This window comes from Crocodylus siamensis, chromosome 7 (assembly GCF_052110815.1).
Source record: "Crocodylus siamensis isolate JL-2025a chromosome 7, ASM5211081v1, whole genome shotgun sequence".
Lineage (NCBI taxonomy): Eukaryota > Metazoa > Chordata > Crocodylia > Crocodylidae > Crocodylus > Crocodylus siamensis.
The window spans coordinates 95509616-95536450 of record NC_143401.1 but is presented as its reverse complement, the minus strand read 5'-3'; the positions used below and the strand labels follow the sequence as shown (position 1 = coordinate 95536450).

At 46.2% G+C, this 26835-nt stretch overlaps 1 protein-coding gene across 8 annotated transcripts in view; it reads right to left on the bottom strand.

Annotated features, from left to right (window-relative positions):
* The window catches only part of SH3PXD2A (SH3 and PX domains 2A), a 324297-nt gene that overhangs the window by 60345 nt on the left and 237117 nt on the right, over positions 1 to 26835 (bottom strand). The window lies entirely within an intron of this gene.

Sequence of the window (26835 nt, the reverse complement as noted above, 5' to 3'; positions counted from 1 at the left end):
CTGTCCGAATATATTCCACGCTGCTTGGGGCAATTGGGTATGGCCCATCCTACGTGCAATGCCAACTACTCCATGTCAGAGAAGAGGCAAGCTCACCTTGGTTTCTAGGGCGAGGTACAGACATTACACTTTTACTGATATAAGTGATAGGAAACTGGTCTATACCTGTAACAGAAGTTCGGCACACATGGACTGTTTTACAAGCGGCAGAACCCGGTCCAAGATTTGCATACCCACTCCCCTCCCAAAGGGCGAATGTGTATTCTGTTCACTACTGATGTAAACTACACCACTTACAGAAAACAGCATACCTTGGGTCGATTCTGCCTCGGGCTTTTTGAACGTCTGTACCCTGCCTAGGAGTAAATCGAGCAGAGGAAATTAAAGAGATAGCTGTCTATTTAAAAGCAGCTTGAAGAACAACAGCATCTGATTTACTGAGCGTCTCACTACGAAATCCACTGAAAAGCAGACACGCCAGGAGGAAGAGGGTGGTGTTGGTGGTTCGGGTCCTTGACCAGGACTTCAGAGTTCAGGGTTCAACTCATGATGCTTGGACAACGTCCCCCTGCAGTCTCAGCAAGCCCCTCAGTACGTGCCTTGCTTCCCCTCCTCACCAAACTATACAATGGGAACATTATTCCCGGTGTCTGCCTCGTCTCTAGATTTTTAAAGTCTCTTTGAGGGCAGAGAGCAAGACCCTGATCACAGCAAGGGCCTTTAAGCACTTCCATAAAGCAAATACCACCCAGACCGCAGCAGCTTTGCTGGGGCAGGTAAAACAGCTGGACTTGTAAGTCTGTCACTGGGATGGGTCCTTGTGTTACCACTGTAAGCGAGACATGGGAACTGCAAGGTCTAACACACAAAGGTCCATCGTAAACGGGGAAAACGCCTGGCATTCCACTCCAAAAAAACACACAACTCAGTAATTACTTGCATATTTGGAAAATACAGCTTTACAGCAGAGGTCCCCTGTTGCTAAGAGACTGCAAAATGTATGCAACAATGCATTTCTAATGGAGCCAAATAAACTGGATTGGTGGTGCATCGTTTAAAGTGGCTGTAGCCTGTTCAAGCATCCTCGCTGCTTATCTCGCTGGGTGTGTGCACATCTCAGTTATTCGGGGGGCCAATTCCAAGTGGAGGGGAAGAAGGCAGGAGTGAAGCTGTACTAAGGGAAGGGAGATTCCTTATTAGGGGCTTTGTGGCAGGCCAGAGCACCCCAAAAGTGACCAAATCCATATTAAAAAGTAACTAAAGTTGCAAGTGAAAGAAATTGTGAGTTCTGTAAAGACCCCCGAGGTGCCGGCTCTGCACCATGACCCCAACAGGCCAACAACGGATGCATGGATGCTACTGGATGGCAGCTTTCTGGCCTCCCCCCAAGGCAGTGGGGCTCCTCTTTCCAACTGTATCTCAGTCTATCAGAGCAGTCCGTGCTCATTCATTGATGACAGGCTGAGAGCCATGGGACTCTTTAGCCTGGAAAAGCGCAGGCTCAGGGGTGATCTGATGGCCACCTACAAGTTTATCAGGGGTGACCACCAGGATCTGGGGGGACGTTTGTTCACCAGAGCGCCCCAAGGGATGACGAGTTCGAACGGTCACAAACTCCTGCAAGACCGTTTCAGGCTGGACATAAGGAAGAATTTCTTTCCTGTCCGAGCCCCCAAGGTCTGGAGGAGTCTGCCAGCGGAGGTGGTTCAAGCACCTACACTGAACACCTTCAAGAGCAAATTGGATGCTTATCTTGCTGGGATCCTATGACCCCAGCTGACTTCCTGCCCCTTGGGCAGGGGGCTGGACTCGATGATCTCCCGAGGTCCCTTCCAGCCCTGATGTCTATGAAATCTATGAAATTATCCGACTCAGCTTTCAAGTGTTCTCGGTTGTTTCTCCTGAGGACACCCTTAAGATTTTAACCAAGAAGATGATAAAATGAGTTAAAAATCCTGCATTACCTCTTTCTTAGGGTGTAAACGCATACAAATCACATGGACTGAATTCATTTCTGGCATGCGACTTCTCAGGAGTGGTGCTAAAGCACTCTTCAAGCCAGGCTGATGCGAGAAGGCTTTTGCCAAGAGATAGCACTTGGGTTTTGTTCCGACAGAAGTAAAATCTACAGTCGCCCTGGTTTCTGCTGGGAGGGAACTGGAGCCGAGGCCCCATGCAAGAAAGTTTACAGAGCAAGACACCTGGGTTTAATCAATGCCACCGGTCTCAGCAAGCCTAAAATCACCCAGATGAAGCAACAGGCTTCATACGGCAAAGGGAGAAGACTGGTTTAAAAAGGGGGCTCGTTCTAAATAAGTTTTGCCCAAGAAAGTTGTATTGTCATTTTTGGAGGGTGGAGGAAAAAAAGCCAGGCACAAAGAAAACAAAACACTACACCTTTAAGAACGAGAGGCACAGCATGAACTTTGGGTCGACTCCTCTGCATTCAGGATTATTCTGTCACAATGATTTCCTGCTGCCAAGACATACTCCAGTTCCAAGTGGAGGGCGAACGGCGTCCAAACCAAACACACGCACAGCTTGAGACTCTCTCTCTCTCGACAGATTAGATTGCTCTTCTATATTCAGAGACATGAAATGCATCTGGGGCACCCCCGTTTATGTTACGGGCACATTCCTTGGCTCTGCCCAAGTAGCTCCCATGCTGCTCAGGGCAAACCGAGCGATAGGTTCCTCTTCCTAGAAGGACGGGCACAATGGCGTCAAGCCCTCCCCACGCTGGCGGGGCGTCCCTTGGGAACGAAGCTCCGCGAGGAGGAAGGAAGATGCTCCCCCCAGGAGTGTGGATATTCTCACTCCGAACATCTGAGCTCTGGCAGGATTAACGCACTGACTGCATCATTGCTTCAAATCGGAGGGAGACCTACAGCAGAGGGCTGGCTTACAGAAGCCCATCGCAACCACCGCTCGCTGTGTCAGATGCAATTCGTTTCCATTTTTAGAGGCCTTCACTGGGATCTGATTAAAAAGGGGAAGGGGGAGTGGGGGGGGGGAAATTCCCACACTAGAACAGATCCTACCGCAACAGCTCAGCCATCCCGTACATCTGAGACCAGGTTGCAGCCTTTTTTCAGAGAGCTAACAAAACTCCAGTATCTGAATGCCAAGACTGTATGACAATGGAGGCTTTCTGCAGCTTATGCAGCCTCCCAAATGCTTGAAAGAAAAGATCCTATCGAAATACTGCCACTGTAGCACAGGGAACAGCCTAAAATATCAAGGTACCTTTTATGCGGGCTGTGAACAGCCAGTACACGATGAAACAAGAGATCATAACTGACCTGCAACGCTCCCTAGGTGAAGGCCAAAGTGTGTTTTAGCAGACGCACAAATTGCCGACAACAGACCTACAGCTCCCTCCTGAACATAAGAGGGGAGTTTTACTCGAAGGTACAAGAGCAAATGAAAGGATGGAGGCGTGGACAAGTCAAAGTGGTTTGCCAAGTTCACTTCACATTTTGGAGCAGAACGGAGAAGCCCCAGTTGACAGTGCACGTTAGCGGGTGCGCCAGACTTCCCAGTGCAACACAGTTTACATTAGCAAGGATGTCAATGCCTTTCCTCCCCACCTTATTGTGTGCTGCTCACAAACACTCCCCTCTGGCTTCGGAAACTTGAGCCTACGGCAAACCCACTCCTGGATTTTCAATTTGCAGATCTCCAAAGGATAACAGAAAGGATGCTGAGGATCTTTTGCTCCAGAGCACGTACCCGAATTCATCCCTCCCTCCATTACCACTGCCCAGAATTTTCCTCGACAACGTTCAGCCGTTCCAATTTATAGTTCTTCCCAGCAAAATATTTCATCCTCAAATAAATGTAGCTATTCTTCCCCCTGAAAGCGGGGGGAATGTATAGAAAGTGCACAGATGTTTGGCAAATACATCAAAGCTAGAATACTTGATACCAAAACCTTCACTGTGGCAGGAGCTCTCAAAAGCCTAACGCAACGCATCGGATGTTAAGTACAAACAGAGTTGGATTCCAAATGGGTATATAACATGCAGTATCAAATTAATTGAAAATGCAATAAAAGCCTGCACCACGGGGAACGGTGTCGCTATGCAATTCTGATGAGACCACAGGCCTGTAACAAGATATAGAGCATTTTGCCCCCTGGCTCAAAGCTGGCCTAGGATGCAATGGTAAAACTGTTTAGCTGCTTATGTGAAACAAGTTCCTGCTAGAACAATGAATCCCAACCTGGATGCTGCAGCACCCTGGGGTGCTTTGAGATCCTTTCAAGACAGCCCCAGGGTGCCACACATTAGCACTGTTCAGGGTGCAAACATGATTTGCGAGACTAACCCAGAGATTTCAAATACAAATCCTTGGTGTTAAAAAGATTCTGACCTGTACCAAAGAACGTGAACACCACGACAAGTTTTACTCTATTTTTTGTTGTAGTCAAAGAGCAGAGTGAAAACTAAGAGCCAGCATTTTCCAAGGGGTGCCTTGAGTCTAATGCGGTTGAGAGCCACAAAACTAGAGGCTCTGCACTGAAGAGAATAGGTCAGGTATGTAAAGCTCCACTTCTTTCCCATCCCCAGGGAGCGCAGCAATGCCTGGGGGCTGCAATATGCTGGTGACCAATGCACAAATAGTGAAATGCTCTTGGATCTCTCAAAAGATTGGAGAGAAGAGAGAGAGCTGCAAGACAGGCTTTAAGGTCAATATTTCATAGCTTCAGCAGATTTTTTCCCCCTTTGGAAAAGTTAAGGACAGATGTGTGGGAGCCGTTTCAATCTTCCACAAACTTTTCCACAGGAATGTGGGTTACTCTCATGTGACGGTTTGGCTCGGTAGTGCAAGCACTGCTGCTGCGGGGCTGGAGCCGCAGGCTCCATAGCAGCTCGGGCGAGACAAGCCAAAAGCCCCGGCTGCTCGGTTAAACAAAGCAAAGCGTCTCCTACTCCCTCTGCCGGTTCGGGGCAGAGCCAGGGAAGGACAGTGCGGTCCTGCAATCTGGTGGCAGGGCAGACAAACCCTCCAGGATAGAGGTCTGCAGAGTGCATCTCAAAACAAAAAGATGAAACCTGTTTCACATTAAACGAGGGGAAATTCAAAGCAGAATCTATTATGTCAGGCATTTAGACTCAATCACATAACAGAGAAGGTTGCTCTGGGTTTTATTTTCTGTTTGGAGCATACTGAGCATCTTCCTAGATGTGGCAGATAAACCAGTGACCAGCCAACACTCAGCCTTGACACAATTCTGGAAAGCATCTGTTAGTCATACTTGCACCTCAAATAAGATGGGTCCAATACCCCATGTCAGAAGAACCCCCCTGCCTTTCCATCTGCAGCCTATGGAGCATCTTACTTAGAGGCGGAAGTAGGTTTTCAACCTCCAGAGAATTCATTTTCTTTTTTTTGTGGCCAGGGGAAGATTCTTACTGTCTTCCAATCTCAAGAGTAGCTTGCATGTGCAGAACATTTTGATTAACGTGTGCAGAAGTTCCTGGAGATGGATGAGTACTCTGGGGGGGGAAGGCAAGCACTGAAGTGGCTGCCAGACCAGCGGAGCAAGACCTCATCGTGGCCAAGAACCATTCCTCTTATCACTGCCTGGCACCAGAGATGAATGCCAGCTTGTGTCCAGATTCCAGGGGGAAGCAGTGGCTGCCTTTCCTCCCCATGTAAAGAAAAATGGCCCTCAAAAGGAAAGCCCAAGGAAGCCAGGCTTATAAAGTCTGGAAAAGAAGACGGAGGGGGATTGAAGAGCAGCCTTCACCTCCCTGCAGGGGGGCTGCAAAGAGGATGGAACTGGGCTGTTCTCAGTGGGGGCAGACAACAGGACAAGGAGCAATGGGCTCAGGCTGCAGCAAGGGAAGCTGAGATTGGCTATTATTAGGGGAAAAAATTTCACAAGAAGAGTAAAGCAGTGGAACAGGTTATCCAGAGAGGTGGGGGAAGCTCCATCCTTGGAGGTGTTGAAGACCCGGGTAGACAAAGCCTTGGCTGGGATGATGCAAGTTGCGGCTGGTCCTGCTCTGAGCAGGCGGTTGGACTAGACGCAACCCCCTGAGGTCCCTGCCACCCTCATTGTCTATGATTCTGTGATGCTGGTTGTGACAACAGATCCACCAGCCTCAGAGGAACTAGATCTCAGCTCGGGAGGCAGTGCAGGCCACTGAGTACCCTGCTGCAAGGTGTGCAAGGGAAAAGCTAGTTCTGCACAAGCCATACCTGGTCTTCAGTAAAGTGCATTGCTGCTCACAGAGGAGGGAGGTGAAGCAAGATCAAGAAGTCACTTGTATACAGATTCATGGAACAAGTGTTTTCAGGAGGGATGTGGAGGAGTGGACAAGGCGATAACGAAGGGGATTACCAGGAAGCTCAACTTATCTGCAATATGGGCAAGCCTTCTGGAGTGTTTACTCTCTCATGAGTATGGCATGGGAGGATTAGGACTTACTAAATGTTTACTCATACTCTATCATCTGCCAACGGCCTCAGAGCCACGTGCTCAAAACCGCTCCAGCAAATTTGACCAAAGCCCGAGGCACACAAGCGTTAGCCCCCATCAGCTACAGCCCCTATAAATCAAGCTTCATAGGAGGCAATGGAGTTTGATAGCCTGCCCTCCTCCAAGACAGACATCAACCAATGCCTCCAAAACTTTAACATTTGGAAGCGGTTCCTAACTTTTCAGCTTGGACCCGTACATGGGGGGGAGGGCAGAAGACATAGGGATATTTGCTACTTATTCCTACGAATGCCATACAAAGGGAGTAAAACCAAGGAGCATCTTCTGCAAGATGTGCTACACAAGAGAAGAAAGAAACAGCAGAAGAAAACATAACTCATGCTGCAAAACCAATTTCCTCCTTCATCTGTCTCCTGTTTCCAAAGGGAACGTGTGCTACTGCCTTGGACGTTTCAGCCCAGGTCATTAAATGATGCATGAAGAGTCCTCATTTTAATAGGAATTCTCTTCTGTATAAAACTTTGCCCTGAGGTAGCTTGTCATCACTTATAAAACCCTGATGATCAAAACAGTTTGTTGTTCAATTACGTCTGAATGGGAAGGAAGAAGTGAAGTCTACAACAAAAATGGCACTGAGCAGCACTGGCTGTGAAATAAAGTCCACATGGAAAGGTCAGGTGCAAATGAAGCAAATTTAGATAAGACGGCACCAACCTGAAGCCTGTACAGATGCCCATGGTGTCACCAAGCAGTTCTTAAATGGCCAAAAGAATTAAAAATGTTGACCACACTGCTATGCTGTCTCTTGGGACCCCTAAAAAAAAAAAATCCATGCTTTTTATATTTGAGACCAAATTTACGATTTCACAACACACGACTTCAGTTCATGCAAGACTTGCTTGGCATCAAGGGAAGAGCGGCTTTCATTTCTGCCGACATCCAGGAGCGATGATTTCCAAGTCCTCCAAACCAGCAGTGAAGAGAAGCATAAAAGCAGAGGTCACCATTCAGTGTTAGCTTGTTGGCAAATGCATTTTCCACCTCCAGTGACAGCTGTCAGCACAAAGGATCTGTCTGCACTTCACTACCTTTTTCTGGGATATTCCCTAAATAGTATTTAGATAGATACCAGGCGGGATGACAGAAAAAACACATTCAAGGCCAAATGTGAGGTATAAAACAATTCCTACACTTCTGGGGACAGTAGGGCTCTCTCCTTTGGCTGGGTTGCACATAGCCTCATAAGTTGGCCTGGTACAGCTGAGAGAGTAAAAGGGAGAAGACAAACTAAATCTGGGTCCCAGTTATAAATACAGCAACTCTAGGATGGCTCACTGGACTTGAATGGAGTTCTTACCAATTTGTACACGCCGACTGCCTTCTTAAGGAAGACAGGGCATTAAAAAAAGATAACAGACAAGGGAAAGGAGAGATGCAGATTTAAAATAGAAGTCCATAATGAATTACTGAACTCAGAGAATGGGAGCACAAAGCAAGAGAGGAGTAGGCAGCACAGGAGAGGCATTAAGTAATCTAGAGCAAGTAGGAAGAGAGTGACGGTTGGTTAATTGCCGCATTCACTCAGAAGGGCATGTCACAAAAAAGGCCATTTAAGAACTTTTTGTTCTTACTACATTCAGAGGACACTTGTTACAGGCTCAAAGATCCCCAGATCATTTTGAAATGTGCTGAACATCTATCGCTTCCATCACCTTCGTTCAATCAGTGGGATTTCTGGGGGTTCACACTTACCTGTTGCTTAAATTTAATGTCATCTAAAAATCAGGGGGAAGAATGGGAGGTAAAAACTCTCCCTCCTGACTAGCCCCTTTTTCCCCCTCTGTGTTTGGGCAGTTTGTTCAAGAACTCAGCCAGCACTGGTTTTGTGCACTGTGACGGGAGGGAGCAGGAGGAAGTACTGCAGCAACAGAAATGAATAGCTTACAGCGTGAAAGGCAATTATATATTTTCCCCCATTATCAACTGCTATAACGCCTACCAACGCTCTTGCCCAGGTCACTTTACAGCAAGCAAATAATGCCACCCTGCTCTTCACAGATCCTTCCTTCCCTCTCCTCTTTTCAATTCTGCCTTCTCCCAGGCCATTACACATTTACTATCGATTTCAGGAGGCAGAGGTATGCCACTCAGACCTTTAGGGTTGCTCTTTAAAACTCTAAGCGAAATAAGAAAGCAAATTTCACTACTGTAGTAACTCAAGACAACTGTAAGCAATGCTTGGCTACAGCAATTCAGGCTCCTTCCTGCCAAGTCACTGGCAAGGCACACATTAACAAAGCTACAATGGATAAACGTGGCTCCAGGATTCTGCCTCATAAGTGCAAGCACAGTCCCTACAATAAACCCTAGTGAAGTCACGGCTTGAGAACAGCTAAGAGGGGAAAAAAAAAAAAGTCTGCAATTTTATTTCATTAAAGGGTGACTACAGCAGACTTCCAGGCCTACAGAATTTGCAAGGTTGGTTCTCTCAAACTTGAAAAAAAGGCCAGTTACATTTTTTCAGAGCATCATACTCCTTCCTGCATGTTAAGGAGTCTTTAATGGGGATCTTAACTAACTTGAGGGAAGCGGGGAGCAGGCTGGAGGGAGCTGCCATTGCTACTAGAAGTGCCCCGCTCTGCAGAGGCAATGGCAGATACTGGAGAAGGCCAAGTTGACCTCCCCACCCCTCCAAAACAGATTGTTTAATATTATTACATGTCCACCAAAATCGATAGGAGACCACACAGAGGCTCCAAGCAACAATAGGACTGGCAGCACGTGGCATCCAAAGTGCCTGCTGAAAAGTACATGCTAGAGCAAGAGTCGAGCCAGTTTAGCAGGGTGCAGTGCAATTTCCATATGCTGGCAGGGAGGGTGAGCAGCACTTTGACCATCCCTTCAAGCTGCCATCCTGACCTTTATGGATAACCAAGTGGTGCCACTAATCTAGTGCATTTGTGGTGCTCTGTGCCCCTGGTGGAGGATTACCAAGGGGATGCCCTGTAGCCCATCTGCCCCCTGCATATGCTCACAAAGGGACAAAGTGGGGTGTCAGCTGCGGTGGTGGTTTCCCCAATGCAGACAACAGACCACTAGAAAATGGCTTGAGACCAATTTAGTTCCCACAAAGGTCACCGAACAACACAGTCTCCGTAATTCAGAGCCAAATGCCGATTAGTGTCTGGCTATGCTGTGAACTTTCCCTAGAGACATCCAGCCTATAAATGGCCTCCACATACACTTTTTCCTGCAAAGTTCACACTAGGAGAGGAGGGATTCAAATTGGGATAAGCTGAAAGGAAGACCCTTGGGAGGAGGGGACTTCTTTTATGTGGCTACTCTCCAACCTGGAAGTTTTTGCTGGGGAGAAACAAAAATACCCTAAACTATCCTTGCCAGTTTCTAAATAGCCAGAATGGCTTGCACACTAAACCCTGGCTGCTTGCTTTGTTTAAAGATTAAAAAAAAAAAAACCCAGGAAATATACAGCTGACTCCAAAAAACACACCGCAGTGGTGTCTGGAAGGGATGGGTGTGTAATTTAACTGGGAGTTACAGAAACCGGTTGTCTGCAAACTTCGCTCCTTCTTAGCCCAGCAAATGTTCTCAGCAGCTTTCTGCTGCCTTATGAAATGTCTGGTAAATGTGGGGCCGGGAGGAGATGAGATGAAGCACCAGTTCATTTCTAGAGAACGAATAGAGAAGACAGAGGGGATCTGAGAGCAGCCTTCATTTCCCTGAAGAATGGGTCCAAAGAGGATGGAGCTGGGCTGGTCTCAGGGGGCAGATGACAGGACAAGGAGCAGTGGGCTCAGGCTGCAGCAAGGAAAGTTGAGGTTGGATTTTAGGGAACACTCTCACTAGGAGGGCAGTAAAACACTGGAACAGTTTACCAAGAAAGGTGGTGGCATCTCCATCCTTGGAGGTTAAGACCTGGGTAGACAAAGCCTGGTCTGGGATGATGTAGCTGGGGCTGGTCCTGCTTTGAGGAGGGGATTGGACTGGATGTGACCTCCTGAGGTCCCTTCCAACCCTAATTTTCTAAGCTGGTATGATTTCTGGTCCCTTTAAACATCTAGTCACCTCCCTGATTGGGTCTCTTTTGACCCCTCCATACAAGTTTAAGCAGCACCCCGAGATCAAGAAGCGGTGTACACGCACTGAATATTTCGCTAGCTCCTCTCCTTAGAGCTTTAACTCTGTTTTCTGCTTGCACTGAGAACAAGGCCTCCTTCACCCAATGCTTTCCCATTACATATTATATAATGCATGGCTCACATTTGCTAGTCCTACTTCAGTCTTGAGGAAGCAGTTCCAAGAGAGATCATCTTCCCTGCCCTCCTTCCTCCCTTTTTCCAGGCACACACACAGGATCCCCTCTACTCTTGAGAGCCCCTGTGATGTGGTTTCCCCAGCTAACTCAAATGCAGACTGCAAGGTTGTTTTCAGGACAGTGGAGAGCTTAGTCACCACTTTAATCTTAGGGTTTCAAATTCACTCCGACTACGCTCCAGAAGTAATCTTGGTCACCTTAGGTATAGTCATCAGCAACAAAGAACAATAAGATTTCAGTCCAGCTCAGACGAGGCGTTTCCATGAAACAAGTGGGTGTTGATTAGTGGGTTGTGATGCTGGCAATTCACTAGGTAGATAGCCCGTCTCAAAATCCTAACCTATTGACCCTGTAGGATATCAAATAATGCCACCATTTGAGTGGTGTGGCAGGCACGTGTCCCAACACGACATGTGGCTTTCAAAGATCCCACAGAAGTTTTCTCCCCAGGGCACCTGGCACTCTGGGGCCTTCCCACTAATATTCTAGGCAACTTCCCCTTTGGACACAATAATCCGAACTTCCTGCAGTGTAATACTTTATGGTTTTCATATAGTTAGCTTTCTGCTCCCTGTACAGCGTTAAAGGAACCGTGACAAAAGAGCAGTGGCTCTTAACATGGCCGAGCTGGCCGTATTTCACTTGTGGGTGAAGCCACCTATACATGCGTATTGTCTGCAGAGCAATTCAAGGTATCATCTCACCAACTAGACATCTACACTGTAAAATCAGAGGGCAGATTAGCATGGGTGCAGCCTCAACCTGGTTAGCTTGGGTACCAAAAAGGCAGCGATGATATGACCAACATCAATTTTAACCTGGGTTTGTTGCCATCCAGACCCTTGGGCACCATCTTCACTGCTACTGAAACTTAGCTTAAGTCAGTCTACACAGGCTGCAATCACACCTCCAACATTAACAGTAATGACTACATCAATGCACTTTTCGTTGCCAGCTGGTACCTCACCATAATACAAGATGGATCCATTAAAGCTACCCACAGAGCACAACAGAAGACAATTCATCCGCAGCAAAGGAAGCCTGGCCTCACACTGAGAATTAACATGAGTTTGTCTGTCTTTCTTGCATAACAGAAATGAGGGCTGGGAAATACTTGCTACTACCAGAGATGAACAAATAAAAAAGCCCAAAATCCCCAGATACAGTCCAAACCGGTTTCAGTTGGCACTCAAGTGATGATGTCCTGTCAAATGCAAAGTTTTCAGATGATGTCAGAGTATCAAGATGCAGAAAAAAGCTGATGAGTCAATGAAAAGCGGTTCTAGAGAAACCAACCAACGTAAGAGGGATCCAGGGCGCTTCTTCCCATCAGGCAAACGATCCAGGAACACTTTGGTTCATTTAAATCACAATCCACAGAGGTTTCCATCACAACAATAATTACTGGTTTCACCACCAAGTGTCCATGAAAGCTTCAAGTTCAAAACTGAATGAACAGGCATCTTAAAAACACCTCTCTTTTGGGACTTCACCTCAACCCTGATTACGCTATGTATTTAATAAGAATGGGAATTGCTTTTACAGGCTTTGCTTAATTCGAAAGGGGCCAAGTAATTGGGTTGCGAGGAAACTGAATATTCTCAACGTGAATGCCAAAAGTAATATTTCTGGCTGTAACTGAAACTTTTCTGCTAATGATTACAGCTTACCTGACTAACTGCCAAAGTATTATTAGAACTGCCCATTTGCTACGCAGCATAAGGAAACACATTTCACCCCATGCTTTATTCATCTTGTCCTCAGCTGACACAACAAAATAGCGCCATCCATCTTTTGCTTCAGTTCATTTAAAAAAGGGCCTAGAATGATTACAAAAAGAATCCCTATGACTATTAATCAGGAACATGAACAAGAGGATTTAACTGAACAAAGGGCAAAAAAAAGTCAGTCCGCATGTGTTGTCAGTAATGAGAATCCCAGATTTAAAAGGAAAAAAAACAGAACAACACAAAACAACGTTGGTGTAACACAAGACCATGGAAACGCTGGTTTTCCAGCTGCCATATCCCCAGAAATCTAAGCCATGGGATAATTACAGAGCTGATTGGAAGTGCTTAGCAATAGCCTATCGTCTTGGCACCGGCAAACTCCTGCAGCAGTCCTGTGCTTATGACCTATTTGGCTGATACAGGAAACCCAATCATTACAAATGTTAACATATTCCAATATGAAAAGCAGATTTTCCTTGGAAGCATTTGCTTTGCAAGCTTGCAGAGTCCCAGAGCTGACAATGGCCGTAGGGGCAGCAAGCAAAAGGGCCTGACTGATGCTTGGCAGTTCCCGCCCCCATCCCCTATTAGCTTGCCATCCCGGGAGTCAGAGAAGAGCGTGCAACAGAAGGTAGGTGTCTGGTCACAACTACCTGCTTGACTGTTCAGACATCGTGGTCTGAGATGGAGGTCTCTGTTGGGGTGGGAGAAGCAGAGAGGGAATTTAAGATTGAACCGTGAAGTTTCCAGCTTGAGAAGTCATTTCCCTGCAACTCTTGGAAGGGAGCCTAGAAACACCGAAAGACACTCTACTACATGGAGGAAGGCCTACTTTTTTGCCACACTTGCTCTGCAAGTATCTGCATACCCTTTGCTCCAACTACACCAAGATGTCTGTTGCTATTGCTGAGAGGTTTTAAAGTGTGTGTGGGGGGGGGAAAAAAAAAAAAAAAACAGTAGCTGTTCCTCATCCCTCCCAACTAGAAATGTTCCAAGATGTGGCAAGTCTTTATGCCATGGCTCAAAAAAATGCCAAGAGTCTGTTCTCATTCTGGTCCCAAATGAAACTGTTGTATGTTTTTTGGCTCCTTCTGGAAGAAGGGGAAAAATCCTTTTAGATCCAAATGCTCAGAGTAAATTACATTCTAGATGACATTGTACCATTCCCATATACAGGGCTCAAATGCAGAAGAGGCCCAAGAAAGTCCTGCAGGGCCATTTCTCCTAAAGCTTTCCTTCTAGATCACAGAAAATGAGTCAGGAGGTTACATCTAGTCTACCCCCTGCTCAAACCAGGACCAGTCCCAACTACATCATCCCAAACAAGGCTTTGCCTAGCCGGGTCTTCAAGACCTCCAAGGATAGAGATCCCACCATCTCTCTGGGGAGCCTGCTCCAGTGTTATACTGCCCCCCTAGTGAGGGTTTCTTCCCAATATCCAACCTAAACTTCCCTTGCTGCAGCCTGAGCCCATTGTTCCTTGTCCGGTCATCTATCCCCACTGAGGACAGCCCAGCTCCATCCTCTGTGCAGCCCCCCTGCAGGGAGGCGAAGGCTGCTATTCAATCCCCCTCGGTCTTCTCTTCTCCACACTAAATCAGCCCAGGTCCCTCGGCCTCTCCTCAGCCATCCTGTCCCCCAGCCCCTGAACCATTTTTCATTGCCCTCTGCTGGACTCTCCCAATGTGTCCACGTCCTTTCTGTACATGGCTGGGTGAGAGGAAAAGCAAAGGAAAGGATATCACTCTGGCCCATGGATTTAAGAAATCCAGGGGGAACTCCCAAGCCTTGCCTACATCCCGGTTCTGGCATCAACTCTCCCCAGCCCCAATGACAACAACAGGGACGGGGTAGGACGAGTCCTACCCTAAGCATCGGGACTTTTCCCTGCAGGACGAGGTTGGTTTGGGGAAATTGCACACTCCTCAGCTCCTCTCCAAATCCTGTAACAAAGAGCAAGCATCCTAACAACAGGACTGGCCTTACAAAAAGACACCTACAGAGCACAGAAAAACTCGAGCAGCCTTGTGTTTAATGCATCTGGGAGCTTGCCATTCACAACCACCTCGCCGGGGAGGGCGTCCCCCATAGAAGCCGCTGAAGCACACCAGCCAACTCAGAAGTAAAAAATGAACATCTAATAACTTCACCACAGTTTTCCAGTACAACCAAACAGGAAAAGCTACTTAACTCCTCCTCCAGCTGTGACCGAAAGGACACCTGGATGTCTCCCTCAGCCAAGGGTATTTTAGCCAAACTGTCTGCCTCACTGCAACCCCGCAGCAAGAAAATCTCCAAAGCTACATCCATTAACAAAGCTGGGACAGAAATTTAGCCGCTGAACTTAGAAGCAGCGAGCAACATAGATGGACAAGCATCCATATCCATCCTTCTCTTTAGCAAAAGAAACTCAGGTGTGGTGCGGTAACTTGACCAATTTCACTCCACTTCGACTCAAAATGTCTCAGTCGTGCTCTGCACAAAAGTACTACCTTGACTCGCAGGTGGCAGAACTGCTCTGCCACACAGGGTTTCTGCACATCTGAGAGTGGACAATTGCACAATGGCTCAAGGCCCCTACCTTTCATCCAAAATGTGTCCAAGAATATTTAGAGATTGCTACATCTCCACCCTCCTCTCATCTCAGCAGTTACCAGTGCGATAGCCAGAGCATGGAAACGGGCAACCCAACCAAACAAGGGAGAACAGAGAAAATAGATTTTACGTAGTAGATGTATGCTATCTGCTTTGCTGAGGATTTTTATATGACCCTGTTGCCACGCTACCGCTACCTAACATGAGAAAAACACCAGTTAGACTCCTACCTCTACTTTTCAGTACATTTAAGAATGGAAATGGTCGCTTTGTCTCCAAAAGGACATGCTAATAGATGGTGAATTGGAGGGAAGTCCTTGAAATATTTATGTAAAGGATCATAGTTTGTACCTCCACATGTGTTTATTATACTGTTCACCTTGTATTTTATAACAGTATACATACACACATACATCCTGTTCATCTTGTATACAAGATACAAGATAAGCAGTATGTGTATATTTTAAAATACAGATACACATACACAGTTATAAAATATTACATATTGTTCTATGTTGTCTTATACGTACACACACACACCCCTACATATATTATAAAATAGAAAACACAAGATGAACAGTGTGTACACGTGCATATGTACACACACACGAATACACACTGTTCATCTTGTGTTTTCTATTTTATAATACATTATAAAATAATGATGATAATGATAATAAAAAAAAACCTTAAAAAAAAGATGAACAGTGTGCGTGTGTGTATTCTTCTTTGCAAGCTTTTGGGTACAAACACTGAAGAAGGGCATTTGTACCCGAAAGCTTGCAAAGAAGAGAGTTTTTCCAATTATTTTAGTTGGCCTAATAAAAGATAATCAGATTTACCCAAAGAACCTTGCCTGCCTTTCTGCAAGAAGTATTTGCAAGGGAAGCAAAGATGCACACACGAGAGGGATGGCTTTGATAGGCAAGATTCCCCAAGTTAAAAAAGAAAAAGAACACTTTTTTACTACTTTCTTACTTGTTAGGGTAACTGAGTGAGAGATTTCTCAGGGGAACATTGCTGCCCACCCCTGTGGGTGCCCAGTTTACATAAGAAAACCAAACCTGGTGCATTTAGAAGAACCGAGCAGCAGAAAGGCTTTCCTAGAAGTTAGGCAGAGAAGCACGTGGGGGAATCTCAACTCAGCAGAATCTTTTATGCTGCTTTCTCCATGACCAGAGTCAAGCCCCCAGCAGGACCACCCAAAACAATTTCAGCGAGAAGTCACACTATGGCAGGTTGTCCATCAGACCGCGCCTGATGGTTTAGAGCATGCATCCAAGGAATCTTTGGGACACCTTTCTGCTAACACAGTTGCTATGCGTAACAGCAGTTTGAAGGGATAACCTTTTGTAACTTAGAAGGCAGTTAAACATCAAGGAGAGGGGGGACCTTTTTTAGGAGAAAAGGATGAAAGAACTAGGTATGTTTAGCTTGGAGGAAAGGAGATTCAGAGGAAGACAGGAGAGAGGTTTTCAAATATTTGAAGAGCTGCCATCAAGATGGAGGAAAAAGAATAAACCTTGTTCTCCCGTGCCAAAAAAAGGCAGAACATGAAGCAATGGGTTTAGCACATGCACAGCCTAGCTAACTCAAATCTCAGGAAAAACTGTAGCAAACAGAGGGCTAATGGAACGAGCTGCCTAGAGACGCTGTGGAATCTCCTTCGCTGGAAGTTTTGGCTGGGTCGCTGCCACCCTGGGACAGCTTAGGTGACAGCCCATCTGTGCAGAGGTAGGTTACATGACCCTTCAGGTATCTTTAAAAAACTTCTGTGGCCATAGGCGTAGGTGGCCGTGGACACACAAATACTTGGAACAAAGGGAGAGCACACTGCAAGAGGGCAGCAGCTGGTAGAGTCCACATTGGAGTGATTTACTACATTTGAATCACTGTGCAAATTAACAGAGTCCGATTCAAATGTGGCACAGACACTCCAATTTATAACCTACTAGTTGCTGCCCTCTGGAAATGTTCCCACTTTTGAAAGGGCTCCAAGCGTTTCTATGCATGTCCACACCCTCAGATCGTCAAAAAAGAGGTTTATACAGTGAGAAGAGCATCCCAAAGGGGAGAGATGGGAGGGGCTTGGGGGGGAGGGATGAAAAAAAAAAATCACACAAGTTGGTACAAGACCTTGTCTGGTCAATGTGTAAGGACAAGCCATCATCAGCATGGACAGGCTCCTCCTGGCAGTCCTTAAGACTTGGATTCCCTATGGTACCATATGACATTAATACCAGTATCTTAATGGAGGAGAGTCGGCATGAATGACTCTCCCAGAGGTAGCAGGCAGACAGCATCCTTCCCCACTAGGATTCCTGTTTTGTTTTCCTCTTGGAGAATTTCCTTAAGAAACCCCTGATGCTCATGTGCGTTGCATTAAAAAATGAAAAATATCACAAGACTGTTGCACAAGACTGGAAAACCACTATGACACATTCCAAATGAATGCCCATTTTGCACCACACATTTGTACACGCGTAGTAGGCCCAATGGAAGTTAGGGAGTCGCCATGCTAGGAACTGCAGAGGCACAGGCAAGACAAAGGAAGACAAAAAACAGGCGAGACAAAGAAAGCAGGACTGTTCCTGAGCTGTACAACTGGAACCGAGGCCCAGAGGGATTATGCCTTGAGAGAGATTACCTTGGGTAGTCTGTGACCACTGGAAATTAAACCCAACCTCACACTTCAGCATCTGACAAGGATGACATGTTACGTGAGGAACAGAAGAATCCTAAACTTTTTACAGGAATATTCAAACAACTGGAAAAGAGGGTTGAAAGAGGTTTAACCTGAGCTCTTTGGTTGTTTTCTACAGACCTCCACATGCTGCTTCCAGCCTACAGCAAAGCCGTTTGAGTCACTAGACACAACCACCCACAACTCTGCCCTCCATGTCATAGGGGAAAGGAAGAAATTGGCTGCAGCAGGAGCTCCTTCCAGCCTGGTCACCCGTGGGTAGCTGAGAAGAAACTTCTCCTTCCTATTCAGTCCTTTCTAAACAGCTCCACAGTGCAGCCTGCCTGCCATATTGGAGTGCTTACAGCCTATTCCTCTGATTTCCACAACCCTGCCCCAGCTATTCAGAACTTAGTCACCCCATGACTTGCACGGTCGATTCCAATCCCAAACACACACCTGTATGACAAGGGATCCTCCCAGTAGGATTCTGCCTGACAGACAAAAAACAGGACCACAAGACAGGCATGGCCTACACCACTCACCCCAAAGAGTCTAGCTGGTCTGAACTGGAAAAAACAAAACACAATCCCCCCCCCCGTACACAACTACAGATTACAGCACTAAGAAGAGAAGACAGCCGCATTTAAAAGTCAGCACTACGTGTACTTAGCTTTGTAGCCATCTGCTCTGAGCCTAACCCAACACACATCCATACTTCCCCCCCTTTCAGCTGTCTCCAGATTTCAATTAAAATAAAAGACTTTGTTACTAAAGGTTGCGACTTGGACTGGGTCTGCATCCCTCCCATTTGAGGGTAAATTCTACCACCCTCCCTTTTCTGATATGGGAGATCATGAAAGAAGGGCTTATTTAATGAGAATGGACACCTTTACTTCCTTGGTTTAACCCGGCAAAGCCACCAAGATGCAGTCACACACTCCAAAAACACCCTTACTGAATCACCCAGGAGCCCACACCTTCTGGGACTCTTTGTTCTGCCAAGAATTAAGCAATCCTGAGATTCAGAGAAAGAAATATTTGTACCTGGTCCAAGTTATCCAACCCAGGCACAGGAGTGTACAAAAGAGCAAAAACAGAAAGGGTTGTTACACAATCCATCCCAAACAGCTAAACAAAGCCTTAGCTATGGATCAAGCCTGTCCTGGGCTGGAAGAGCCCGGAAGTCTTTAGGTCAGGAGTCCCAGTCATAGCATCAGAGAAGGGACCTGCACAGGTCATCTGGAGCAACACCCTGCCTGAAGCAGGATCATCCATATCCAAACCATCCCATACAAACCCACTGTTTAACTTCTTTGTAAAACTACACAACCTGAGATACAACACCCCAACCTACCACAGGTAAAGCAGGGGGACCACAGTGGCCAGCACCCTGCAGTTTTAAAGGCTTTTAATATATGCTGAAGAGATCCCAAGAAGAGGGTCATGTCTCCCTCTCCCCACACCCTAGAGGAAGGCAAAAACCTCCATGGTCTGTACCAGTCTGACCGGAGGGTAAAATCCCTCCCTGGCCCCAAATATGGAGATTGGTCTGATCCCGAGTGGAGGGGCAAGACACTCTAGCCAGCAACTGTCCAGTTTCAGTCCCAGCAGGAGAAGGAAAGCAACCAGTAAAGCCCAGATGCACAGGAAAACCCACAGGAATGCAGACATAGTGATACCCAGGTCATCCCTGGCTGATCGCTGTCCAGCTTCTTGAACACTTCCAGTGATGGAGACCCCACAGTTTCTCTAGGCGTATAGTCCACTGCCTCACTGTTCTAATGGCGAAGAATTTTTTTCTGGATATCCAAGCTATACCTACCGCAACTTCAAACCATCGGTCAGCGTCCTACTTTCTGCAACAAGAAAGAAAAGGTGCTTCCCCCACTTCCTTCTGGCAGCCCGAGTATTTGAAGACCTATATCAAGTCCCCTCTGAAGTGCCTTTTCCACAAGCTAAACAAGCCTAGCTCCTTGAGCCTCTCCTCGTACGACTTGCCTTCCACACCCTTTATCATGTCTGTCGCCTGCCTTCGGACCACAACTTCTCTGTATCTTGTCAAGTAGAGGCACTATCACCTCCCATGTCTTGCACCTAATGCTTCTATTGGATGCATCCTAGAACTGCATTTGCCTTTTGTGCAGCTACACCACACTGCAGACGCCTGTTGAGTTTGTGATCTACCAAGGCTCCCAGACTCCTCTCCATAATGCTTCCACCCAGCCAAGCGTCACCCATGTTGCATTTGTATTTTTGATTAGTCTTCCTGAGGGGGAACCCCTTGCATTTGTCAGCACTGAACTTCATCATACCTGCTATCCCTCTTAGTTTAAGATTCTAGTAGCACTTAAATGTCCTAATCATAATCACAGCCCCATTGTGCTGTAAGAGACTGTCCTCTCTTAGAAGTGGCCAGAATCCAAAAGGGACCAAATAGACAATACATGGGAGGACAAGGAAAAACAGTAATCCAGAGGGTGAGGCAACTTCCTGTAGATGTCCCAGCCCTACCAGTGACCTGCTACGTTCAGGACTAAGCCTCAGCACCAGACCCGGGTCCTATGGACCACGCTGGTGGTCCCGAGAACACTGAAATGTATAGCAAGAGAGTTAGGTTATTGGAAAGAGACGCTTAACTGCACTCAACATGTGATTATACACATTATTTCAAGTAATTTGCACACAGGTGTCTACTGCACAGCCACCAGTTGGGTGTGCAACTAATTGCCATGTCATTAGCAACCATATTAAATGCATGTACATGGTGTGCAGTTATGTAGGCATTCCTACTGCTGAAAGAACGGGGCGCTGCCTCCAAGTTACTTCAGTTAGTAAAGACTCCTGAAGAAAAGGAGGCATCTAAGCTCAGCAATGCTCTGTTATGCTGCAAGCTTAAAGCTAGAGAACAAAATTGTGAGTGCCATATTTTCCTCACATACATCAGACCCTAGAATAAAATACACACCTGGTTTTTTTTTTTGAAAGGCAGAATAAAGAGAAAAGAGATCTTTGCTTGTACTAAGTCACCTCCCACGTCTTGCACCTCGAGTAGCAGCAGCTAGGCAGCTGAGGCAGCTCCTTGTTCTGCTTCTTGTGGATCACATGCAGATTTGACTCTCTTTTGCCTGATAAGCAGCACAAGCTGCTCTTACCATATTTTCTTGCATATCATGTGCACTCCAATTGCCAGCAGCTGGGTTTTTTTGGTTTGTTTAGGAGGTGCATGTCATATGTGACAGCATATGGCGTTCACAGAGCATCACTGTGTATGTAGCACCATGAAAAAGAAAACGACTGGTCTTTCTCCACTGAAACAAATCTATGGAGAGGAAGAGCCAGAAATGCAGCAGATAGCCAGGCAGGAGAGATAAGAGTCAGGGAAGGGAATCCAGGAGGTTATCAATTACGTCCCAGTTACTTACATGCACATTCACACTTGTTCACTGCAAAACATGTTTGGTCTCGTACTTGTCCTCCTCTATGTTGAAGGGGGAAGGTTAGTTGCAACTGCAGGCACCGGTGGTCCAGGAATGATATTTAGGGATGTAGGGCTAACAATGGTAAGCAATGGAAGGAGATCTGGGAGCAGAGAGCAGCGTATTGAAGAGAAAGGCTGCTCCAGCAACCAAGAATAAAAACAGGCGCTTTCACAGGCACAAGGCAGGACCTCTTAAACTCCAGAGTCTGTGGATCATGATTGGGTCAGTTAGGTAATACTGGAATCTTAAAATAAGAGGCACAGCAAGTATTAAATAAGCCTAATGACTTCCAGGCTCCTTCCAACCCCGGACAGATTTGATTCATGGCTAAGATTTTGTTTAGCTATTTGGGAAGTCTAATCAGAGCAGTGATTGTGACGAAGCAAGGGGCTGCGCCTCCTTTAGCAGGCCCTAGGCACAGGACATTGAGCAATGAACAGAGCATTCTGGGATGCCTCGTGCCATGTAAATAGATGCACCCATTGATCTTGTGGGCTAGGATTTGGATACGCTGCCCTGGGTAGCAGTTAGGATGATGGGACGGAGGAAAAGCAGGGAAGTTTGGCAATCTTTCCCTGGGGAAGCAAAGTTGTGGTGGAGCCTGCCTCCGTTTAGTCGCAATAATCGAAAGAAAACGGTCTAAAGCCCAAGGTACATGTGATCATCTACAGTGAGGATACAGAGTATGCTGCCAGGTATTCACAGGCCCACTGACACTGGGGGACAACCAGTGAGCCTCAGAAATCCTGGACTAACATGCCTTGGAGAACAAAAGGCCCCTATTACTGTAAAGCACAAAATACTACAAGATGTAATCTCACATTGCCACAAGATAATCTCAGCAAGCAACAAGAAAAGGAGTGATTCCCCTTACCAAAAAAATCCCCCTGGGTCCCGATAAAATTACATGAACCATAATAGGTTTGTTTTATACATTGTGTGTAATACAATATTGGAACTAGGTCTGCAGCTATGTAATTGCAAAGGAAATGGCTATGGGCTTGTTCAGCCCAGCTGAAAATGCCATCCCATGTTTTACCACCACAAAAGCAAATCCCCGTGGGTTACATGTAAGGAGCCTTGAAGCCGCCCCTCTGATCAGGGCTACGGAAGAAGAACAGTATAAAAGGCGCTTGGTCATACAGTTATACTTAACGGTCTGTCAGGGTTTCCATTACAAACGGCATCGCCACAAATTTATAACTTGACCGTTTCAAGCTGCGTCCAAGTGAAACTTGGCAAGTAAAGGAGTCGACTCGGGTCCAATTTTTCTTCCCCTCTTTTTTTAAAAACAAAAACTCTGCATAGACTGAGTCAGTCGTTTGTACTGTGAAGGCTGGCAATAAAAGCAGTTAAAATCTGCTGCTTCAGTTTTTTTGCTGCGGTTAAAATCTAGCCTATCACACTTCAAATTTGAAATGGATTCTGCAGAGATTTTACAAAAGACTGTTTAGAGCGTACCTGCTGGCTAAAGATAAATTTAAACAAGTGCAGTAATTGAGCTGAAAAAACAGCTCTGAGGAAAGGACTAGCACTGCAGAGCGCTTCTGAACCAAATGCAAAGCTCTACAATTTCCCTCCTGATGCACATGTAACTGCAGTGAACGCTAAAAGGACATAATTGCGCATGGCATGGGGATAACAGACCCCAAATACATGCCTGGTAGGGTAACGACCACTCAACTGAAGCCAGAGGTCAGGGGGAGGTCTCAAGACAGATTTGTGCTAGCATGTATGATAATTATTTCCTTTAAATACCTGACAGCTGGCCTATATTTAACGAAGACTGCTTTTAGCTACAGAAAGTCCCGTTCATTTCAGTGGGATTCTGCCTGAACAAAGTGAGTTTGTGACGGTTGCAATACTTGGCAGGTTGAATCGACTCGTGGGCTTGATACAACATGGCTGGAAAGATCTCCAAATTTATTCATCGCGTGCGTCTCGTTGACATTGCAACTGGCACGTCAGAGCATTAACGGAGGAGTTTTCAGTTGGAGGACTTGGACACTTCCCGAGTTTGCTGGCACATGGAAGACTGTTTGGATAAACTTAAAGAAAGAAAAAAAAAAAAAAACTAAATAGCAGAGATAACTGGGTCTGAACATGCCTGAACTTTGCAGTAGCTAGAATCCAGATTCTGCAGTTCGTTCCTTCTCTTGTATATAGAAAAAAAAAAAAATGTTCCTTTGATTATGACTTGCTTTGCCTACGTAAGTGCAACACCGTTACTCGGAACGAAGGCACCTTTCCAAGCATCCCTGACTCCGCTCCTCTGTGCTCAAGTAGTTTAACATGCCCTGCAGGACTGGATCATTTGAACATGCTTCCAATTACCATTAAAACTAATGGGATTTGAACACTCCGGTTCTAACCCCGGGAGCTTTCTCTGTGCTGCGAGAGGCGCAGTGATCTCCTCCAGGACCAACACCACAGGACGACAGAACGGTACTTCTCAGGGTGGGGAGTGGAGGCCTTCCAGGGACAAGGACAGAGGTTACATTAAAAGGCAATCTGAATGGGAAAAGAAAGAGCTATGCTGCCTCCCTTCCAGTTTAGCTTTCACTTGCTGCGGGATAAGAGCAAGCAGACAATTGGCTGCTCCACGGCAAGCCTCCCCGTTCCTCTTTTAAAGCCAGACAAATTGATTACTGGGCCAAAGTCTGGTTCAGACCTATCAAGGCTGCCACACTGTTTTCAGTTCACCTCTTGCAGATCGTCCCCCAAGCAAGGCAAACAGTGTGGTTGCTTCTCCAGGCTGCGTCATGGCGGCTTTGATGCAACTGCTGATAAAGGACAAAGCCAAAAAACCAGATTTGCCACCGTTTTTCACCCTGTCTGCAAAACTGCTTCCAAGCAATATGAAGAGTACAGGCCCATATTGCTATTAAACTAACTCAGGTCTTTCAACAGAATATATGGTTCCTTTTACAGATCTATTGTCAGTAAGAGGTGAAGAAGCCAATGGACGTTAGCCGTTTTTGTGTGGTATCACGATGCGATCCGACTGGAACAACTGACACAAGTATTGCCTCTGCATTTCCAGCTTTCCTACAGCATAGTTTAAACAGAATCAAACCCCATACAGCATGTAATTATATATACACGGTCTCTAAAAAGGTTTTCATCAGAGGCATTAGTGCAGCAGAGTGGATGTCATGCATTCAGCATGATGTTCAGTCTGATGGTAATGGTCTGAACTAAGCAGTGAACAATTGTCCAATTGTTCTGTATGTTTGCGCACATGGGCAGCGCTGCAAGGAAACATCTGTTCCTACCACCGAGCCATCATCACTAGAAATTACATTCAGAAAGGCTCACTGGATTTTTACCTGCCTGAGCCAGAGGGAGAGAAGCAAACCTACAGGACAACTGGGACCAGAAAGAGCCGAGATGGATTCTATTTGTGATCATTCCTTGAGGGAATCCACCTATTGATTGTATGTGGAGATTCACGTGGGTAAAATAAATCCAAATAATCCCTCTTTCTAGGAAAAAAAGGTCATCCATGTGCTATGAAGAGCAACCCAACATCCACTGGCCATCCAAACTTTGCATTTATACCTCAACTCACACCAGCAAGCACCTACAACTCATACCAGCACTTTTCTTTTTGCTACCTTTTCATTTCTGCATCACTTGCGAACATCTTGGCTTCTCCTTAAGCTAAAAAGCATGAACATTACTAGAAAAAATAAAAGGCCCTTCCTGTGGTGTCTCTAACCCGGTCCAAGCCAGGAATTGCTGAAGTTTAGGAATCTTGCTTTTCAGAAAGCTTACAACCCACTTTTTCCACCAGAAAAACATTTAGACCGGGGGTTCTCCAACTCTGTGATACCACCACACTGTAAAATTATATATCAATTTACACAACCCTCCCATGATTAAAGCTATTGATTAAAGCCAGGGGTTTTCAACCTTTTTTGGTTGGTATACCCCCGACGGCTGGTCGAGAAGTGGGGAGTGTCCCAGCAGCCGGTCAAGGAGCGGAGGGGAGAGGGGGGTTCCCCCGCGTGCCAGCAAAACCGGAATCACCGGCGACAAAAGTGGAAGTGCTGGTGGAAGCAGCGCAAAGTGCTGGATGGCGGTGGCAGCCCCGCTGGGGAGGGAAGAAAAGTTTGCGACCCCCCTTTAAAGTTGCTCGTGACCCCCCCAGTTTGAGAACCCCTAGTTTAGACAAGTGTTCAGACCAACTGCTCTCTCCCACTGCTAGCAGTCAGCTACCTATATTTTGCAGGACAGTAGCAACACGCACCTTCCTTTTGCTTTTCAATATTTCAGGCTGGTGGCCCCTTACAGCCAAAAAGTTTTCCCAACTCTTATGTTTTAAATTCCAAAATCAAGGAGTACAAGAAACCCTGCTCTTCATGCTCAGTGCTGGAGGGTATGCTAAAACAAATCAGCATGCGTTTCCAGAGGCTGAAGTGAACATTAGGCTCTGAAGAATAAGGCTGAGCAGGAAGCAGAGGAAAGATTTTCTTCCGCCTAGATCAGAACACAGTAGTGTTTCACAGGTCTGTTCCCGCGCCCCCCCAAAAAAGCCTCTCTGAAGGGCGACTGCAACTACTAAAACCCTGGATTTATTTTAAAAGGGGACTTTGACAGAACTGTAAGTCACTCTGTTCAGGTGAGCAAAGTCATCTTTTTTTCGTTGTTGTAGCCAAGTTACTTTTCCAGCCTTCTCACCTCACTCAATGCCAACACTTTCCTTTAGAGACATTCCCTGCTCCCCCGGCAAGCCTCTGCACGCTCTCAACTACATGAATGGTGCTAGGCACAACAGAGAAGGATGGACTGGACTGGAAACCCCTCGTTTTTCTAGTGGGAAATCAGACACTTTTGCATTGTCTGAACAACTCAAACTCCCTTGGTGACTTCTTGGTTTGTTTCCGGTTCTAAAAAAACAGCAGAGAGAAGATATCCCAGAGTTGAATGACAGTTGCCAGAATATGGCCCTTGGGACCAACATCGGTAATATCTACTTCTTAGCAAATGAATCTGTTAGCCACTATGCTAGGTGTGTGAAGATATTTTATGGCATCTTTCCCCTCCTTTAACCTTAATGACCTCTTTAAAATTGGGTAAATATGTGCTTTGGCCTCCTTGCTCATTTTGCTAATGTACGCAATATTAAATACCCAAAAACCCATAAAGGCTCCACTAACCAATGTCTATTTATTTTCACATAGTACACCTATACTACCATGCCAGTGAGCTGGCAGGCTAACCGTTCCTCAAATGCATCACTTGTGCATAGACTTAAAAAGTGTTATTAGCTTTCCATAAAAGCATGGAGGTGATGCTCAGTGAAAATACAGGTACTTGGGATAGAAACACCATCACCTTGGGGAATATCTGGGCTACGGGGTTCTGCTGAATGGCTTCTGGATCCAGATCAAGATACTTGGGTCAAAACCCACTTCTCAGAAATGCTGAGTACCCAGAACACTGCCGCCATCAAATGAGAGTTGCCGGTGCTCAGACTGAGATTCAGATCTTCGTCTGAATGGGCCCAACACTGGAATAGCTCCTCTGGGCAAGAAGCGGGTGACCCGATGCCT